At 46.0% G+C, this 20,981-nt stretch overlaps 1 protein-coding gene across 11 annotated transcripts in view; it reads left to right on the top strand.

Annotated features, from left to right (window-relative positions):
• Window positions 1-17,933: 17,933 nt before the first annotated feature.
• Window positions 17,934-20,981, top strand: part of STX17 (syntaxin 17) — a 176,563-nt gene continuing 173,515 nt past the window's right edge. For 7 of the 11 annotated variants that reach the window (XM_077491811.1, XM_077491803.1, XM_077491806.1 and 4 more), the window contains exon 1: window positions 17,934-18,069. The gene's annotated coding sequence lies outside the window, so the exon portion shown is untranslated. The other 4 variants (XM_077491807.1, XM_077491809.1, XM_077491808.1 and 1 more) reach the window with 3 other exon arrangements.

The raw sequence follows: 20,981 nt of genomic DNA, 5'->3' as shown, positions 1-20,981 counted from the left end.
CGGACTTAGTACGGCGGACTTAGTACGCCATATTAGTCCGCTGAAAAAGTGCCGTGTGTGGGCAAGTAGCCCGTTCGAAAATTCCGACGGACAGTTTGGCGGACGTCCGCCAGACTAAGTACGTCGGACAGACGGCTACGTGTGTACGCGGCTAAAGAGACATCAGAGAGAGACATCAGGGAGAGAAATCAGAGAGACATCAGAGAGAGAGAGAAGCATCAAAGGGGGAGAGACAACAGTAAAAGAGACATCAGAGAGACAGAAACATCATAGAAAAAGAGAGACATCGGAGAGAGGCATAAGAAAGAGAGAGAGATATGCATCAAAGAGAGATATCAGCAAGAGAGAGAGACAACAGAGAATGAAGCATCACAGGAAGAGACATCTTAGAGAAAGAGATACATCAGAGAGAGACATCAGAGAGAAGAGAAAGTGAGAGAGAGAGAGAGAGAGAGAGAGGCATCACATCAGAGAGGGAGAGACATGAGAGAGAGATACATCAGAGAGATAGACATCATAAAGAGAGAGAGAGGCATCAGAGAGAGACAACAGTGAATGAAACATCACAGGGAGAGGCATCATAGAGAACGAGACACATCAGAGAGATAGAGAGGCATCACAGAGAGATAGGGAGAGAGAGAGAGAGAGACATCATAGAGAAAGAGAGACATGAGAGAGAGAGAGAGAGAGAGAGAAGCATCAGAGAGAGAGAGACATCCGAGAGGGAGATACATCATGGAGAAAGAGAGACATCAGAAAGAGACATCAGGGAGAGAGAGAGGCATCAGAGAGAGACATCAGAGAAAGAGAGGCCTCATAGAGAAAGAGAGACATCAGCGAGAGAGAGCGACATCAGAGAGAGACATCATAGAGAAAAAGAGACATCAGAGAGAGAGATAGAGATTAGAGAGAAAGATCAGAGAATACAGAGAGAAAAAGACATCAGAGAGAGAGAGAGACATCAGAGAATACATAGAGAGACTCTGTGATTTGGTGGGAGGGGACTAGTTAGGAATGTTAGGTTTCCACCCCCCAAGCTTTGGCGCTATGCCATGCCCACAAATCAGCACAATTCTGAGGGCTACAACCGAAGGAGGATGGCTTTTTGAGAGGTACACACAATGTAAATTTGATTATACAGTAACAACATTATCTACTAGCAAAAGAATGGTGTTTTGGGGTTTTGGATTTACAACCACTTGAAGCTGGGTACACACAATTTGAATATCCTGCTTAACCAGCCGACATTCGGACAGTGTCTATAGCTGCCTGTCCGACAAAGCTGGTCTCAGGATCAGCTTCTGTCAAATGGTCTTGCTCGAAAACCAATCTGCACTTGCAGCCAATAGCTGCAAACGCTGATAAGTCTGTGATGGCGTGAGGACAGTTACCCTTATCAGAACACAAAGGCACAGCGATGTTGGTTTGGTGATCTGTCAGATTCTTTACATTCAGCCCACTAGGTTAAGTGAAAAAAACAGAGTGCGTGTACCCAGCTTTACTGTATACGCAGAGAAGGTGTTGACAGCTGTCGCTGTCAAAAAAGCAGTCTCAATCAGTGTTTATAAACAACACTGCTCAGGCACCAAGATACAAAGATACAAAGTAACATATTGTTACTTTTGTACCATTCTGTTCAGTCATCTGCAGATCAAAGGAGGAAATTAGATCTGCAAATGATGTCAGTTAAAGTGTCACTAAACCCACATCATAAAAAACTATCAATAAACACTGTATTACATGCTGTTCATACTCAGTCACTATGAGATTTGTTTTCTGTATTCTGCAAAAAAAACCTGGCTGGTCCCGCTGCTCTCTATCTCCACTTTCTGTTCATGTCCTTAATTCAGCTAGGGATTTTGCAGCTGTGGTGACAACTCTGCCCTTGCTCAGTTATCAGCGAGTTTTGAGCAGCCCATGTGACTATAGAGTCACACATGTGGACATATACACAATAGTAAATGACAGTCCACTCCCTCCCCCCATGCCTACTAACCAGATAAACACAATGGTGGACATGTTACATGTAGATTAATGGTGGCTTCACCTCCCTTTTATTCTAAGATACAGGCTGGAGGGGCAGGACACAGCCTGTGGCAGGCAGACATCCACCCACACCATGTTATTTCCATAAAATAATAAATATTTGATTTCAAATATATATTTGTATGCCAATTTAAAACAGTTTATTGGTATCATTTGTGTATTTTTACTCTTTATTTCAAAGGCTGATTTTTTTTCTTTGACCAGCAGCAGAGGACTAGAATCTCCTCCTACTTATGTTTCCCTGGAGACAGACTGGGAGGGAGCTGGGTCATGTCACAGCTATATATCACATAGGAAAAAGGTACTGAAATGTTTTGGTTATTGAAATAACTACAGTGCCATCATCCACATACAGAAGGAGAATGGACAATGTAACTTAAACAGTGTGTGTTTTGTAGAACACCTTCGGTATGAATTAGTGCAGAGACTGCGAACCAGGCCTTCTCATCCACCTCAGTGCCTGACCCTCACAAATGTGCTTCTGGAAGAATGATCAAACACTTCCATAGACACACTCCTAAACCTTGTGGACAGCCTTCCCAGAAGAGTTGAAGCGGTTATAGATGCAAAGGGTGGACCAACTCAATATTGAATCCTACGGACTGACTGGGATGCCATTAAAGTTCACGTGTAAAGGCAGGCGCCCCAATACTTTTGGTAAGATAGTGTATGTATTACATTGTTATATTTAGTACTGATAAAGTTATTGCTGAATAAACAGGTCCATAGCAGAAATATAACACCCCTTTCACACCAGGGCATTTTGCAGGCGCTATACCGTTAGTAATAGCGCCTGCAATCCGCCCTAAAGAAGTTGCACCATTGTTTGTAGTGTGAAAGCCCCGAGGGCTTTCACACTACAGTGGTGCGCTGGCAGGACGTCAGAAAAAAGTCCTGCCAGCAGCTTCTTTGGTAAACACACCGCTCCTCCACCGCTGCTCCCCATTGAAATCAATGGGGCAGCTCTGTAATGCCGCCGGCAAAACGTCTCTATTGCGGCGTATTACCGGTGGCTTTAACCCTTTCGAGGCCGCTAGCGGGGGTAAAAGCGACCCGCTAGCGGCCGAAATGCGCCGCAAATCCGGCAGGAAAACGCCACTAAAAATAGCGCCGTTTTACCGCCGACGCAAAGGGCGGTGTGGTGTGAAAGGGGTCTTAAGATTGCTCTGGTCCATAAGGGGTGAACACGCGTGAGAGGCAAAGTGGCAGACAGCATGCCCATTTAAATCTATGTTAATATTTGCCTAGAGCAGCCCAGAAGAACTCACCCTGTGGTAGGCCTCTCATGTTTGAGGCCCAACGAGGAGGAAAGCAATGAAGACTTGACAACCACCCTGTCACCGTGACCTGTCCACAAGTATATGAGGGATATAACGCATATGCATTCATGCACATTCTCAAAGGGGTTGTAAACCCTCAAGGTTTTTCACCTTCATATATTCTATGCATTAAGGTGAAAAACCTTCTGTAGTGCTTCAGCCCCCCGGCTCCTCGTTTTACTTATCTGAATGCTGTCATCCTCCAGCTGGGAACAAGCACACCAGCTCTAGCTCTCGTGCCCTGATTGAATAGATTGATAACAGCACAGCCATTGGTTCCCAATGATGTGGCGCTAGGGGGTGGGGCCGAGTCCTGCATTCTGTGTGAATGGACACAGATGCAGGACTCGGGAGCGCACCCACATGGGTGTCCACCTTAGGAGAGCCTTCTCCAATGTGGACACTCGATGTGGGGAGGAGCCACCAGCGCGACTGAGGGACCCCAGAATAACTTTTGTAGTCTCATTACCAGGGGTTAAACACGCATCATACATGCATTTTCTTTTTTTTTTCACATTTTTTATTTAATATAAGAAGACAGGTACACAAGGAACAGAACAAAAAACAGCATAGATGGCAGTACAGCTGTAGGAAAAACAAACGGCAGCATAACTATACCAATGCAGACAGAACGCTCAGCATTAAAACTATACCATTAGGTGGGTCTAAAGTGCAAGGCTTATGTAGACACATATGATTCCCACGGCCGACACCACACCGGCCTATCTAGGTGCGGAGAGCAGCAACGTGTCCGTTCCTGTAAACGTGGTCTTCCCCTTTTTCTTTTTTAAGAAAAGATCCGCAGGGGGGGGGGGGGGGTGGGGTGGTGGAAGAGGGTGGGGAGGGGCAGTTCAGGGAGAGAAAAAAAAAAAAGGGGGGGGGCAAAAAAAAATAAAACATAGTAAAGGGGGAGGGTAGGGAGGGAGGGTACAGCGTCAGTATCCTGCAAAGGTCGTCAGTCAACGCTCCTGAGGGCCCGGCCCTCAGAAGAAAACCTGAATGCATTCCATGCCTGCCACGTTTTAGAGTTCGCTTCCTGTCGGTGCTGGCTGGTGAGGATCAAGTCCTCCAGTCGGCTGATGTCGTCCACTTTGTGTAGCCATTGGGCAATAGTTGGCGGGTTCGGGGATTTCCAGTTGAGAGGTATGCACGTCTTGGCTGCATCCAGAAGGTGCCGTATCACAGATCTGCCATATTTCCGGGAAGGAATATCCGTCACATGTAGAAGAAAATAGGCTGGCGAAAACGGCACCACTCTGTCAGTGAATGTCTGGGTAATACGCCACACCTCCCTCCAGAAATTGAGCAAACGGGGACAGGACCAGAATATGTGTAGGAGGGTACCCTCGTCCGAGTGGCACCTCCAGCATCTGTCCGAGGTCGTCGGGAAGAGCTTATGTAGAAGAGCGGGGGTTTTATACCAGCGTGAAAGAATTTTAAAATTTGTTTCCTGTTGCCTGGTGCATAGTGAGGACTTGTGGGTGAAATTAAGTAGATGACGCTTCTGATTGTCCGTGAAGGCCACCGCTAGGTCCCCCTCCCACTTAGCAAGATACGGGGGCTGGAAACCTATTGGGGGTTCGATCAACATCGCATATGCAATGGACAACGTGTGGGTTAGGGTCCCGGTCTCCGTGCAGAGCTTCTCTAGGTTTGTAAGGGGTCTCTGTGAGTCATTGGGTGGTGGCGGTATGTTCTGGAGAAAATGGGTAAGCTGGGAAGCCCGCAGGAAATCTAGGTGGTATGGGCCCCCGGGGTCCGTCAGTTCCGCATATGTCTTCCACCTACCCATTCGACTAAAATGAGACGCTTGGGAGAGACCCTGCCTACCCAGGTCCCGGAAACATTTGTCTCTGAGTCCCGGGGTGAAATTCGGATGGCCAATTATAGGTCGCACCGGCGAGTCAGGCGTCGACAGTTCCGGGTCAGTCAGAAGGAGCGAGCAAATCTTCACAGTATTGCCTATCAGGGGGTGACGTCTAAGCTCAATGGGTAAATCACCATAGCACCACGGACTGCCAGCCAAGGGTATTTCAAATTGGTCCTGCTCTAACTGCGTCCATAATTTGGTGTCGTTATGGCGACACCAGTCTAGGAGTCTACTGAGGTGGGTGGCATGATAGTACTTCCGAAGCTCCGGGAGTGCTAAACCCCCCCCGATGTTTGGGGTTGGAAAGCAGCGTCCTACGTAGGCGTGGATGTTTACCCGCCCACAAAAAGCGGGTGAAAAGTGAGTGAGCCTGCCCAAAAAAGGCTCGGGGGATGTGGATCGGGAGGGCCTGAAACAAGTAGAGGAATTTTGGCAGTATCGACATTTTAAGAATATTACACCGGCCCAGCCAGGAGTGCATACCGCCCCCCCAACTATCCAGAAGCTTCTGTATCGATTTCAGTAGAGGGGGGAAATTAAGTTTATAAAGATGCGATATGGAAGGGGGAATAAAAGTGCCCAGGTACTTCAGGGCAGTATCCGACCATTTCAATGTAAAAGAGTTCTTTAGACTTTGTAATCGCGCATGTGGTACACCCACTCCCATCGCTTCGGACTTTGAAAAATTAATCCGCAGGTTAGATAGTTGGCCATAAACATGAAATTCCTGCATAAGGGTCTTAAGAGAAGTCTCAGGTTCTGCCAAGGAGAACATAAGGTCATCAGCATAAGCAGACACCTTATGCCTAGCCTCCTTGGTCCCTAGTCCCGTAATTGCAGCGTTATCGCGGACATGGCACAAAAAGGGTTCTAAGGTCAGAGCGAACAGCAAGGGGGACAGGGGGCAATCCTGGCGAGTGCCGTTCGCAATAGGGAACACATCAGAGAGCATCCCATTCACCCGCACCCTTGCCGATGGCTCTGTGTAAACCGCTGAAATCCAGCGTAGCATTTTGTCTCCGAGACCAGCATATTCTAGTGTAGCAAACATAAATGACCACTCAATCCGATCGAATGCTTTCTCGGCATCTGTGCCTAAAAACACGCTCGGGGTCTGGGTCCTAGAGGCTATGTGGAGCAGGTTAAGGACTTTTGTAGTGTTGTCCCTCGCCTCTCTAGATGGAACAAAGCCCACCTGATCCATGTGGATCAGCTGAGGAAGATGTTGTTGTAGCCTCGTGCCCAGAATTTTAGTAAAAAGTTTCAGGTCCGAGTTCAGGAGGGAGATCGGGCGATAGCTCCCACATTGGGACAGATCCTTGCCCTCCTTGGGGATGACCGAGATATGCGCCTGCAGAGTGGTGTCATGAAATCTGGTCTCCGTCCCCAGCCCGTTAAAGAGATCTACGAGGGGGCCACCCAGAGATGGGAACAGGGTCCTATAGTAGGCGAGTGTCAACCCATCTGGGCCAGGTGCTTTGCCCGGTTTCGCACTTTTCAAGGCCGCCTGAACTTCCGTCAACGTAATGGGCCCCTCCAGGGAGTCACGCACCTCCGGAGACAGGGATGGCATTTTGGAGTCCGCAAGATACTGTGAGACAGCAGCGGGGGACGGCGGCGACCCGGGCAAGTTGTACAGAGAGCTGTAATAGTTCTTAAACTCCTGGGAGATCTGTAGGGGTAACGACTGTTTTTGTTCCGACGGGGTCATGACATGTGAGACATAGGACGCCATACGTTGTGTTTTCAAGGTCTGAGCGAGATGTCGCCCGCATTTGTTGCCCGACTCGTACACCGTCCGCCTACATTTCTGTAGTGCAGCTTTAGCTCTATACTGGAGGAGGTCATTTATTTGGGAGCGGATGATATCTAATTCTACGCCAAGGTCTCGCGACGGAGCTGTTTTATGCGTTTGTTCCGTAGCATGGAGCTTCGCAAGTAGGGAGTCCAATTGTTCAGTCCTCTGTCTCTTCAACCTAGCCCTGTGTTTTATGAGGACCCCCCTGATTACCGCCTTATGGGCCTCCCATACCACGCCCTTATCACTGCCTGGGGTGTTGTTTGTGACAAAGTAATGGCCTATTTCCTTGATCACATCTGCTAGAACTACAGGGTCCTGAAGCAAACTCTCATTAAGGCGCCACTGCGTTTGAGGGTACGTATGTTTGTCTGAGAAATTATACTGCATGCTGATCGGGGCGTGATCTGACCACGTAATCGACCCTATGGAAGTGCACGTCACTGCATGCAGCTGTCTGTGTGGTATCAGAAAGTAGTCCAGGCGTGAGTAAGTCTGGTGTGGTTTTGAGAAGAACGTGTAGTCACGTTCCCCCGGATGTAGAAGTCGCCAGACGTCGATAAGTTGCGCCGAATGTAAGGATAGGCCTATACGTTTGCGCATGTCTCGCGTGGTAGAAGATGTACCCGAGGAAGTGTCTTCTAAAGGGTTGAGGGGGATGTTCAAGTCGCCCCCAACTATCAACTGGACTTCAGCAAAACGCTGAAGGTGATCCAGTCTTTTGCGAAGGAACACATCCTGACGTTCGTTCGGGGCATAAAGGTTCGCCAGCGTGACCTTCCTCCCCCCAATCATACCCTTTAAGTACAGGAAGCGTCCCTCATCATCTGTCTGGGAATCTATCAATGTCCACGGCACCCTTGCCGAGAGTAAGATCGTCACCCCCCTAGATTTGGCTACAGTATATGTGGAGTGGTATGCCAGGGGAAAATGTCGATTTTTAAGAAATGGCAGACTACTGTCCCTGAAATGAGTTTCCTGTATATACACCACATCCGCTTTGGCACGTCGCATGTCGTGCATAAGGATCCTACGTTTTTCAGGTATATTAAGACCTTTTGCGTTAACCGAGATTACATGGATAGTATCCATCGCTAAAAGCGAAAGTATACCAAATCAGAGGAAGGGAACGGGGGAGGGAGGGAGGGGAGAAAGGAGAAATAAAAACCAAACAAGGGGGAGAGGGGATGGAAGTAAGTTATAAAAATGGGGAGTATCAAGGGGGGGGGGCGTAAATAAAAGAAGTAAGGGGTATGGGGCCGTCACAAAACTGTGTGACCAAAAAAACAAAACTAAAGTAGCCTAAACGGCTGCAACGCTCTCCAGAGCTATCTCCGGTTACCGAGCGTAAGCCTAAGTGGGAGCTGGGGTGAACCGAGTAGTAGAGGTGAACTCCCGGTCCTGTGCGGAACCCCACCCCCGGCAATCAACAAGCACATGCTAAAAGAAATAAAAACAGACATATAAACCGGCATAACAAGAAAAAACTAAAATTAGGGACAACAGGTTAGCATTTACACATCTCGGCCTCTGCGTCATCAAGTATTACAGGGCGGGAGGGAACTACCAAAGGCAGGGGGTCACACGGACCATAAGGGACCGCTACGTGGAAGCGGAAGCCGCAGAGGGCCACCAGCACCCGGCACCGAACACTAAGTCCAGCAGGGCACGTGCCCCCTCCGTGGCCACCCGCCCCACCAAGCAACCCCGCCTCCCCCCGGGACGCATGCTCTGGTGCTGAGGCAAAGGTCAACATAAAGAAAAAACCTCCCTCCCCATTACCATCCAACAATGTGTTCAAGCAGGCGCAAAGGCCCTCGATGATTCCCCGGTCCCCTCTCCTCCCCCAGTACAAAAAAGATAGCAGGTCAATACAAAACCCTGTGCTATCTCCCATAGGTAATCCGCTTGCTAGGTGCAGTCAACAAGTCCCCCATAATAGAAAACCCACTTGCTCCTCCTGTACTGGGGTGTGAAAAGTTCCTGCAGAAGGAGGACCTGCCGATGAGTCTGAGGGAGATTGACCTGCATCTGTTAGTCGCAGCCGGGCCTTCCCCCACAGCCAAACAATAATCAGGGCCGGCAATGTGATCCTCCAGGCCGCGGCTTGAGAAAGGAGAAGGGCCACATAGTCAGCGAAACACCTCCCTGCCCAGAACAAAGTAAATGGATGACCTGTCCAGAAAGTGGCCAAAAGTCTGTGACACCCGCATATTCCAGTGTGGTCACTGCGGGCCCCTGGGGGGAGCCCCACTTAACTAATAGGGTGTGCGACCGGCAAGGGGGAAGGGGGGTGCCCACAGAAAGGTTAATCAGCAAAGGAGGCAAGGGCATACTCAAAGTTAGTGCAAAGTGATCTTACCGCCTATGCCAGCGCCGTTTCTGCCTTATGGAAGTGGGATGGTTGTCCGGAGAGGGCGGCTCATGGCCTACTCACGTGGAGCGCCTCCTGAAGCAGATCGGTGTCGCCGACGGCCTCGTTGCTGGCGGGGGGGCTGGGGGCCCCGGTTAATCGATGCGCCCGATCTCCCCAGCTGTCGCGGAAGTAGCTGCAGCCAGTCCGGAATCTGGATAGGCTCCGTTCCCAGGAAACTAAATAGGGCCGGCAGGTCAGCAGCCGTCTGCAGGGTGAAACTTCCAACGTCCTTGCGGAACATGACGGACAGGGGGTACCCCCAGCGATACGTGCAGCCGAGCTGTCTCGCCAGGTCAAGGAGTGGCCTAAGAAGGGCCCTCCGGCGCAACGTAGAGCGGGACAGGTCCTGCAGGATACGGATGGTCGCACCATTCACCTCCACATCACCGAGCTCCCAGGCACGTCTCAGGATGGATTCCTTTTGCGTGAAGCGGTGAAGCCTACACACAATGTCCCGCGGTCTGTCCGGGTCGGCCGGTCTTGGGCCGAGGGCTCTATGCGCTCTGTCCAATGCTACCACCACGTCCGGATCCCCGAGCACCGCGCGGAAAAGACACCGCTAACCACCGCACTCACGTCCTCCGGGCCCGCCGCCTCCGGAACCCCCCAGAGCCGCAGATTGTTGCGGCGGCTCCGGTCCTCCAGGTCCTCCATGTGTAGTTGGAGGGAGATGGCGGTGTCCCGGTGCTGGTCCCTCGACTGCTCCAGAGCGGCGACCCTGGCTTCCAAGGACGTCAGAGACGACTCCCCCGTGGACACCCGTTCCGCAATGTTGGAGACCTCTCCTCTGACCTCCTGGATGTCCCTCCTGTGCGTTTCCTCCAAGCGCAGAATCAGCGCTTCAATGGCAGACTGCGTTGGGAGGGCCTGAAGCATGGCTCTAATGTCCGGGTCCAGCATGGAGGGCGTAGGAGCCACCGGGGCAGGCATTACCTCCGTTCCCTGCTCTGCTTCCGCCATATAGGGTGCCGGAGGTATCCCCTCGTCGGGTAGAAGTGAGTCCGAGGACGCTGTTCGCAGCCGCTGCGGTGAGGCCTGTAAGGTGCCTCGTGGGGAGGCCGCAGCCGTTCCCGGCAGAGATCCCTCGCTGCGCCCGAAGTAGCGACGGAACGAACCGGCAGATTTGCTGTGAGGGGTCCCACGTGTCGCTCCCCGTGTCCGGTGCTTCTTGGACGAGCTCATGCCGGTATAAAAGCCTGTTATCGCCGGGGCATGAGGCCGTGAACCGGGAGCTCCAGAAAAATGCTGCCTTACTCGGCCATTCCTTAGCCACGCCCCCTGCATACATGCATTTTCATGGCTTACCATGGACTTCTATGGACCTCAAATTACATGAAAGCAGACAAAATAAAAACAGATCTGAACTTTCAAAAACGTAAACGTACTGCAGCGCAGCACAAGGACGTGATTCAGGATCTATCTATAACATTGCTTTTGATGACATGTTAAAAAGAAAATGTGGGGCCTAAGGACTCAGATAAATTACAATATGGCAGATTAGTGCTCTCTTCTGGCTAAATGTGTCATTACTTCATGCCGTACTGTATCTCGCACTGATGCACTTATTTATATGTGTCTCTGTTTTTCCATCTCCTTGCAGGCACTTGGATTATTCCTACCCCTGTATTCCAGGGAAGCGCAGTCAGGGGAGGCAGGTGAGGCAGGGTCAAGGACATTAAAAATAAACTAAAATCAAGCTTCTACTTTAGTATGAAATGCTTACCTGCTGCTCGGTCACCGCTAAGGGAGCTGACATGTTCCCTCTGTGTTTCTTCCGGGTTTGCGGCTCTGGCGGTGTGAGTGGCTGGAGCTGCAATGCGCGCGGGAGCCTTCTGTTCCAGCAAGATATACGCCGGACCTTCACTGTGGTGAATATCTCCTAAACCGTACAGTTTCAGGAGATATTCATTTTACATACAGGTAAGCCTTATTATAGGCTTACATGCAGGTAAAAATAACCAAGCGGACAATACAACCGCTTTAACAAGGCACTTTAGCTGTGGATTCCTCTACAACGGAGACAGATTTGGTTGGTGTGGGCAGCAAGTAAGGAATGTTATTTACTATATTCTTTTACAAGTTTGAGCAAAAGTTGCTACTCCAGAAAGAGAAGTAAGAATACAAGATCCCACATCTTCTCATGTTGCCAATGATCTTATATGGGAAAAACATAATAGTAGATTTGGAACAGAGAAACCTCCTGTTACACATTATAACAGGGGTTATCCTGAGACGCCGAGAAGACATGATTCATCGTATAATAACCAATATGCCACCCCAGTCCCATATGACAACCATGCATATGGGGGAAATTATACACAACAGACCCCTAAAAAAGGGTGGAAAAAACCTTTTAAAAAATTTAAGAAACCATATTATAATAACTGGCACCAAAGAAATAACGGAAGGCCTTCATATCAAAATGACTATCAGGGAAGAAGGGATAGAAGCCCCATACCAACGTCCAACCGATATGAACCCATTAGAAATTATCCGGAACAAAACCACTATGAGCACTCTTATCATCAGTATCCTCGAGATACACAGGATCATTTTTTAGATCGGGACAGGAGAGACTACTCCCCAAGGAGACCTCAGGAGACACATTGGAGGAGGGATTCGCCTGGAAGAAGACCACCACAGGAACCGTATCACTCCCCCATAAGAAGAACAGAAAACGAAAGAATACGAAACAGCCCAGAACGAAGAGAGGCTGCAGAGCGGGAAAGAGAATCCAAACGAAAAAGAGAATGATTGGAGAAGGAGTTATCAATTTGAGCGATACTCCCATTTCCCCAGAAGAACTAGCCATTCTTGATAAAGGTCTTAAATTTGCCCCCACAAAAAATTTGAACAAATTTGACACGTACATTGGCATCCAAAAATACATTAGAAAAATCAATATCAAAAAGTACATTATGAATAACCCTATTAAATCCAATACTATTACAGTAAATGAACCTAATCCTGCACAATTCAGCACTTTACGCAATAATTCAGTGTTTAATCCACAAGTCAGTAGTAATCAACATATCGAAGTTTTCAAAAAACTTGTGTTGGATGATATATATACCATGAAAATCAAAAAAGTTTCCGATCCAGGATATATCAAAAAAGGTATTAAAACATTGACACAAAGAAAAGATATTGTTGTTCGGCCGGCTGACAAGGGAGGCGCTGTCGTTATACAATCAAAAAAATCCTACTTAGATGAGATGGATCGACAATTGCAAGACAGCAATACATATACCAAACTTTTGGGTAATCCTACCACGAAATATAAAAAGGAACTGGAACAGTTAATTCATTTAGGAAGTAAGAAAGCTATTTTAAGGAAAAGAGAAAGCAAATATCTTCTTCCTGAATCATGCAGAGTACCTATTATATATATGATTCCAAAGATACATAAAAATAGAGATAACCCACCCGGCAGACCGATCGTGAATAGCATCGACTCTCTCACTTCCAGATTGGGAGAATATCTAGATTTTTTTATTCAACCAGCCATACAGAAGACTAAAGCATACCTTAAAGATACAAAACATACACTTCAATTACTAGAAACTGTAACTGTTTTAGAAGGAAGAACTTTGCTTGCCACCGCAGATGTCTCTTCCTTATATACTATTGTTGCACATCATGAAGCATGTTCTGCTATCAAATGGCTTTTGAGAACCTTCACTACATTAAGCTGCCAACAACGGAAGTTCCTGATCAAATGTTTGGATTTTTGCCTAAAACACAATTTTTTCTGGCATAATCAAACTTATTATAGACAGGTTATAGGGATAGCCATGGGCGCTAAATTTGCGCCCAGTGTTGCAAATGCCTTTATGGCCCATTGGGAAGAAGATGCCATATATAAAAACACACCAGCAGAGCTAACTTTTTATCAAAGGTATATCGATGACATCATCATAGTATGGAATGGTAACCATGATGCTCTAGAGAAATATTTAACAAAACTAAATGTGAATGACAAGAACATCCATTTAGAATGGAAAATACACAATAATAGAATTAATTTTCTAGACTTGGATATTTCCCTGGATAAAAATAAGATTATCACGAAAACGCATTTTAAAAACGTTGATGCCAATAGTTATATTTCCATCAATTGCTGCCACTTTAAGCCATGGTTGTTTAATATACCCAAAGGACAATTGGTTCGGATTAGAAGAAACTAAAGCAAAATTGAGGATTATCTAGAACAAGCTGATTTAATTGCTACCAGATTCAAAGAAAAAGGATATGATGACGCCTTTATAAGAAAAGAAATTGAACATGTTAAAAGTATGGATAGGTTCAAGATGCTTGAAAACAACAGTAAGGACAAAAATAAAAGTAATTCAGAAGTCCCTTCGATTATATTGGATTATAATGTACAACACAAAGAAATCTCCCGTTTGTTAAGTCGACATTGGCACATATTGAAGAAAGATAAAGATTTGGGCAATCTCTTGCCGCAAAAACCTAATATTATTTTCAAAAGGGCTCCCACGTTGAGAGATATCATAGCTAAATCCGTGGTTGATCCACCCCCTAAAAGAGATTTTACTTTTTTTACTGGAAAAGGCTTTTATCCTTGCAAGAATTGCTTCACATGTCGACATGCCAAGAAATTTCAAAATAAAAGATCTGATTTTACTAGCACTATTACCGGAGAAACACATACGATACGTGATTTTATTGGGTGCCATACAGAAGGCGTGGTATATTGTTTACAATGTAGTTGTAAATTACAATACATTGGAAGAACTAAAAGAGCACTTAAAGTAAGACTAAAAGAACACATACAGAATATTATAAAGGGCTTTCCACAACACAGTGTCTCCAGACATTTCGATCAAGTTCACAATAGGGACCCTTCCCATTTAGAATTTTGGGGTATTGAAAGATTTAATTCTTCATGGAGGGGTAGCCATAAAATTAGAACCATCAGTCAGAAGGAATCTAGGTGGATTTTTACTATGAGATCTTTTTATCCTGATGGTTTAAATGTTGATTTTGATCTTAACTGTTTTTTAAACAATTTTTAATTTTATGCATTATACTGTATACATTTTATTTTCTTAGTATTATTATGATAGGATATTTCATGTAAAGTCTTGCTCTATTTCCGGTATGCCATCATTATCAATTTTTTTGGCATTTTATTTGGTGAACAGTTTGAGTTATATTTCACTATATCTACTATTTTTACATATATTTTAATATTTTTATATTTTTTATATATTTTATCTATTGTCGCTATTTATATTATATATACATTTTCTATATAGTGACGTAATATTTTAAATCGCTAGGATATTTTATTCCTTATCCACATTGTTTATATATTCTTATTTGTTTATCATGATATTTATACATTCATGTCTATTGCGGTTTTTATATATAATTTTTGATGATCTTAATATAAATTGCTAGATATATACTATTTTTCAATTTTTAGGCTTTATATTTTTTAGTATTTACATTTCGTTCGGATTCTATATTGTGTTCGGATCTTTTTTGCTCTTTAAAGGGAGAATGTATATTTCTCTGTACACCATATTGTATTAAAATGGCCGAAGAATCATTTCCGGTCTAAAATGGTGGTGTACATACACTTCCCTTTCATCATTTTGGAGGAGCAAGATGGCGGAGTTTCTACATCCGGCCAACATGATTGTTTTTACCTCTTTCAAAATGGTCGTTCGGACGTCTTTTACCTCTTTCAAAATGGTCGTTCGGACGTTTCCGGTCCGATCGTTTCCGGTTTTCTCGTATATAAGCATATTACGAACGGTCTAGCGTCATCCCCATGAAGAAGTCACGTGGTGACGTAACGCGTAGGGAGTGGCCGTAGGAATACCGGAACAAGCGTAAGACTGGCTGTATACGCCAGATCTCTTTCTGTTTGATATTTTCTTTTTAAATGTGAGAGTCCATTTGCTTTTTCTTAAATAAATTTATTCAGTTTTGGAAACCACTACACTATTGGAGTCCCCTTTCTCTCTCCCTTCCCCCTTCCCCTCTGTGTTTTCTTTAAGTTTCACACCACGAGGATACATATGCTGCAGCATTACTCATAAGAGGTTGAATCGGCCCTCTAGTGGTAGAAGTTTATACCATTTGATGATTGTGCACAGAGAAGTGAAGGAGAAGTCCATTGGAATTATTTTCTTTTGCCTTATTATTCCATCTCTGAGGTGAGAGTTCTAGGAGCCTGATCTTTTGGAACATTTGGTCCTGTTCTTCCTCCAGTGCTTTTTCACTACACACTTACATTATTGGTGTGTTTATTTTGAAATATTTTCATTGACTCTTGTTTTTTTCACATTTTTTTTTTTTTTTTTCACATTTTTATACATTATTCATTTTTTGTGGTATTATTTGCGCAGGACTCTTTTTTTATTTATTCAAGTGATAGTTTGTGTTTACTATTTTGTCCCGCTGCATTTTTTGTTTTATTTAGCAGCACTTGCACTTTTGTTATTCCACAGATTGTTACATTATACTTTGTTATATATTTTATTTTGATGCACGTAGATCCATTTCACGTCTAGCACATAGTGGCGCGAGGGTCCATTTTACACAAAAGTTGCTTCAACCACCGGCGGACCAGCCGCCATAGTAATACGGTGGTAGCTTGGCTCTCCGGCGCAAAGCGCCACTGCTGTATGGCAGCTCGCGCAGTTGAGGGCGCGCCACGCTCTGGCGCCCACTGCGGGATCGTGCCTGCAGGTTGGGTGGACTCGATATCCGCCGGCAACCCGCGATCGCCTAGTACAGAGGTAGAACAGGGATCTGTCTATGTAAACAAGCAGATCCCCATTCTGACAGATGATGAGAGAGATCTACTGTTCTCAGTCATTGGGAACAATGATCTCTGTCATGTGCCTGGCAGCCCACCCCCCCCCCCCCCCACAGTTAGAACACACTGGGGGAACACATTTAACCCCTTGATTGCCCCTAGTGTTAACTCCTTCCCTGCCAGTGTCATTTTTACATTGATCAGTGTATTTTTATAGCACTGATCAATTTAATAATGTCACTGGTCCCCAAAAAGTGTCAGATTGCCACCATTACTAGTGCGAAAACCAATCAATATACACCTATTGCGATTTTTTTCCCCAAAAAATTTATAGAAGAATATATATCAGCCTAAACTGATGAAGAAATGTGTCTTTTTACATTTTTTTGGATATATATTATAGCAAAAAGTTAATAAAAAGTTTTTTTTTTTCAAAATTGTCGCACTTTGTTTGTTTTAAAACAGAGGTGATCAAATACCACCAAAAGAAAGCTCTATTTGTGGGGAAAAAAAATTGTTTGGGTACAACATCGCATGGCTGCGCAATTGTCAGTTAAAGTGACGCAGTGCCATATCGCAAAAGATGGCTTGCTCATTAAGGGGTCAAATCCTTCCGGGGCTGAAGTTGTTAACCTCTTGATACATATATGTGCCTGCTCAGCGGATGGACCATAATGCCGAGTCGCCGCATATATGCGGCTCAGTTAAAACAACATGTGCTGAGAGTGTACACCCTGCCAGCACACTAGCCGGCGAGGATCGGTAAGCTCCCGATACATACTTGCGATCGGGAGCTTTGCAATCATGTGACCACTGTGGTAGTCAATCACAGCGGTCACATGGCCCGAAAGCCCAGCTTTTAGAACTCTTAATAGGAGCAAATTGATTGTAAAGTTAAAAGATTAAAAATAAAAACCAAACATGATATACTTACCTGCTCTACAACCTTGATGCTTCTCTTTCTGGGTCCCCTGCCAGCTCCTCCCCTTCTCGGTGTGCCATACCTGCGAGCTAAATCCCAAGCTGCGCTGCCTGTATCCACAGATGCAGACAGCATGAATCGGCCCCACCCCGCTCCATTGTCAAAGTATTTGACTGACAGCAGTGGGTGCCGATGGCAAGTCTTTCAGCTCCCCATCAGGCTCCCCCTACCCCTGGTACAAAGCTCCCCGGCCATGCTCCTGTCAGTGTGATGGATGCAGTGGCGGAGGAGGGTGCGTACTGAAGAAGGAGTCTTGTGTGGGCACTCTGAAGGGACAGATTCACGTAACCTTCTGTAAATCTGGTGTAAGCATCATCACTTTCAGAGCTGAGCCCTGGCTAATTCCCCTGACAGTAAAAACAAGCTCTAAAAGATAACTGAACCTTGTATTGCAATATCAGTTTTGTTGCAACATAATGTAAAGACATTATTTAAAAATGTAAAACAAATATATATAATTTTTTATTAAAAAATTCAATAAAAATTGCAGCAGAAATGTTCTAGCTCTCTCAAAGAGTAGGTGATACTATAGAAATTTGGACAACTGCAAAACCTTCATAAGACAGGCATCATGTGCACATCAGCCTGCTAATTCCAAGTCCCTCAGTCACACACCTCACACCTCACCCATCACGCTGCCAGCACTATGCCAGCACACTACAGCTGCCAAATTCAGAGTGGTCACATGACACAGCAATGTCATCGCTTGTGCTTGATCACGTGACGAGCATGTCATCAAGCAGAGAGGAGCTTCCGCGTTCCACGCCGGGGGAAGGATGTGTCGGTAGCTGGACTTGCTCTAATTAGCGGCTGATTTGTTCAGGATTGGCCGGTCTGAACAGGTATTGACCTATTCGCTTTCAGTAATCTCTTGGCTGCACTGTGATGGAATCACAGACATGTGTGTAGCGTCCAGTGGAGGTCTCAACAATATTGTTAGGATGGGAAGAGAAGGGCTGACTGAGGAACTTTCCTGTGTTTTATTTATGGTAGGTTTTAAGAGTGCCCAAAATGTGGGTGTGTATTAACCACTTGACCTCCAGGAGGTTTTACCCCTTTCATGACCAGACCATTTTTTTTGTTATTTAGCACCATAGTTGCCAACATTGTCAAAAAAAATGTATAGGGACACTTTTTTGTCTGTAGGTGGTGTCTTATATAAAATAAATTGGTTCATCTCACCATAATGCAGAATCGGTGGGAGCCCTGAGTGTGTCACCATCGCCAGCCATCAGGGCCGGTGCTACCACTAGGCGCACTAGGGTGCACTGTAGCCTAGGGTGCCCGGCCACTGGTGTTCCTACTCTCTTCAACAAGCAACTAAGTCCCAGCATCTGCAGACAGCTGCCACTCCATTCGCGCATAGTGTCAGAGGCGCAGCAGAGGACTGCGTCTGTGTCTGTGTCCCGACTCTCAAATGAATGGAAGCAATCAAACATTCATTGATGGGCGCTGGTAGGCTGCATTAATGGGCACTGGTGAGGCTGAATTGGATGGGCTCTGGAGAGGCTGCTTTTGATGGGCGCTGGAGAGGCTGCATTGATGGGCGCTGCTGAGGCTGCATTTTATGGATGCTGGTGAGCTGCATTCTATGGCGCTTCATTAAAAAGGTGGGTTATACATGAACAGGGCAAAGGGGGTGGAGCCAAGGGGAGGGCAGCAAAATTATGTTTCGCCTAGGGTGTCAAAAATCTTTGCACCGGCCCTGGATGCCACCAGGTGTCCCAAACAGAGTCTCTCCTTACACCAGGTGTCCCCAGCAGAGTCCCCCCTTCAGGCATTCCCAGCAGAGTCTCTCTTTTATTGAAAAACAAACTTTATTGAAAGGAGCAGAAAACAGGGTAAAAAGCAGACAAAGCAAACATGCCATCGGTACAGAGGGTAACATAGGCCAACATGGCCAAGACAGTATTGCCTATATGAGTACATTAGATTAGCTGTGCTGTAGAAAAATAAACACTCATCATTGGCAAAGTCATTATAGAGCCATTGTGTATCAGCCGGGGTAGGGGGAGTAAGCAGAGAGAAAAATATAGCAGCAAATCAGGTACATGTCTCCCCATCTTCCAACCAGCAGAGTCTCTCTTTACATCGGGCATTCCCAGCAGAGTCCCTCTTTACATCGGGCATTCCCAGCAGAGTCCCTCTTTACATCGGGCATTCCCAGCAGAGTCCCTCTTTACATCGGGCATTCCCAGCAGAGTCCCTCTTTACATCGGGCACCTCATCAGTACAGACACCCCCTCCATATGTGCAGACCCCCCCAGGACATCAGGCATCCCCAGCAGAGTCCCTCCCTACATCAGGCGTCCCCAGCAGAGTCCCTTCCTACACCCTCCCTAGGACAACATACCCCCATCAGTACAGACCCCCCCCAGGACAACCCACCCCCCCCCCCCATCAGTACAGAGTCTCACTAAGCATAGAACTGGGAACCAGCCATCAAAGGAGACCAGCTTGTGGATGCTGAAGAGGAAAGAACCAAGAGGCGGAGCCTGGGTATCAATGAAAGGCGGCTGCCCATTTCTATGGGTAGCCGCTTTCATTGCTACCCGGGCTCTGCCTTGTTTCTTTCCCATGTGCTGGACCTCTGTAAAATGGCAATGGAATAAACCAGTGCCGGCCGCGGACCTCTAGTGGCGGCAACGGTGGTAAAAATTTATTTTCACACAAATGGAGCTTTCTTTCGGTGGTGTTTGATCACCTCTGTGTTTTATTTTTATTTTTTGTGATATAAATGAAAAATGATCCACATTTTTGAAAAAACAAAACAAAAAACAGTATTTTATACTTTCTGTTATAAAACATATTCAATAAAAAAATAATCTTTATAAATTTTGGCCAAAAGGTATTCTGCTACATGACTTTGGTAAAAAAAAATCCCAATACGTGTATATTGATTGGTTTGTGTGAACATTATAGTCTCTACAACTATGGTATAGATACTGGTATTTTTTTTATTTTTTTTAAACTAGTAGTGGCAGTGATCAGTGCCTTATAGTGGGACTGCGAGAAATGTAGCAGACAATCTGACACTAACTGATGCTGGGAGGACTAACTGTTGCTGACATCACCAGTGACACTAATACAGTGATCAGTGCTAATCGTATATACTGTCACTGTACTAATGACACTGGCTAGGAAGGGGTTAACATCAAGGGCAGTGATGACGAACCTTGGCACCCCAGATGTTTTGGAACTATGGTTTCCCATGATGCTCAACTACACTACAGAGTACATGAGCATCAATGGGAAATGTAGTTCCATAACATCTGGGGTGCCAAGGTTCACCTTCACTGATCTAGGGCCATTAAGGGGTTAAACATGTGCCTCTTTTTTTTTTTTATATAAATGGTACATTGCTGCTGTCTGTGGAGAGCCCTGTGAGCTCACCACAGGGCACAGCAGGTGCTAGACACAAATCATTGGCTGAGACCCGCTGATCAGCTTGTGCTGCAGGGAATGACAGCACAGTATCGGGTCCGAAGAAAGCCGCAACTTACAGGTACGTGATTGTGCAGTAAATGTACTGCGGCAGGTTGGCAAGCGCTTAAAGAAGAACTAAACCTCCTCTGCTTTACAGCCAAAGGTGATGCCATGCTACCTCTATTTGGTCTTCATTTGCCGTGGTTGCGCACGTTTATCAGTAATTACAGCAGCAGCGATTAGTATGCGTGCAAGAATTGTGTATACACCTTCTTTCTTTCTCACTCCTTCTTTCCTTCCTTTCTCTTTCCTTTCCCCCCTCTCTCTC

This window comes from Lithobates pipiens, unplaced genomic scaffold (assembly GCF_037356315.1).
Source record: "Lithobates pipiens isolate NorthernLeopardFrog02 unplaced genomic scaffold, aLitPip1_a1.2 Scaffold_19, whole genome shotgun sequence".
Lineage (NCBI taxonomy): Eukaryota > Metazoa > Chordata > Amphibia > Anura > Ranidae > Lithobates > Lithobates pipiens.
This window is presented reverse-complemented; position numbering and strand designations above follow the sequence as displayed.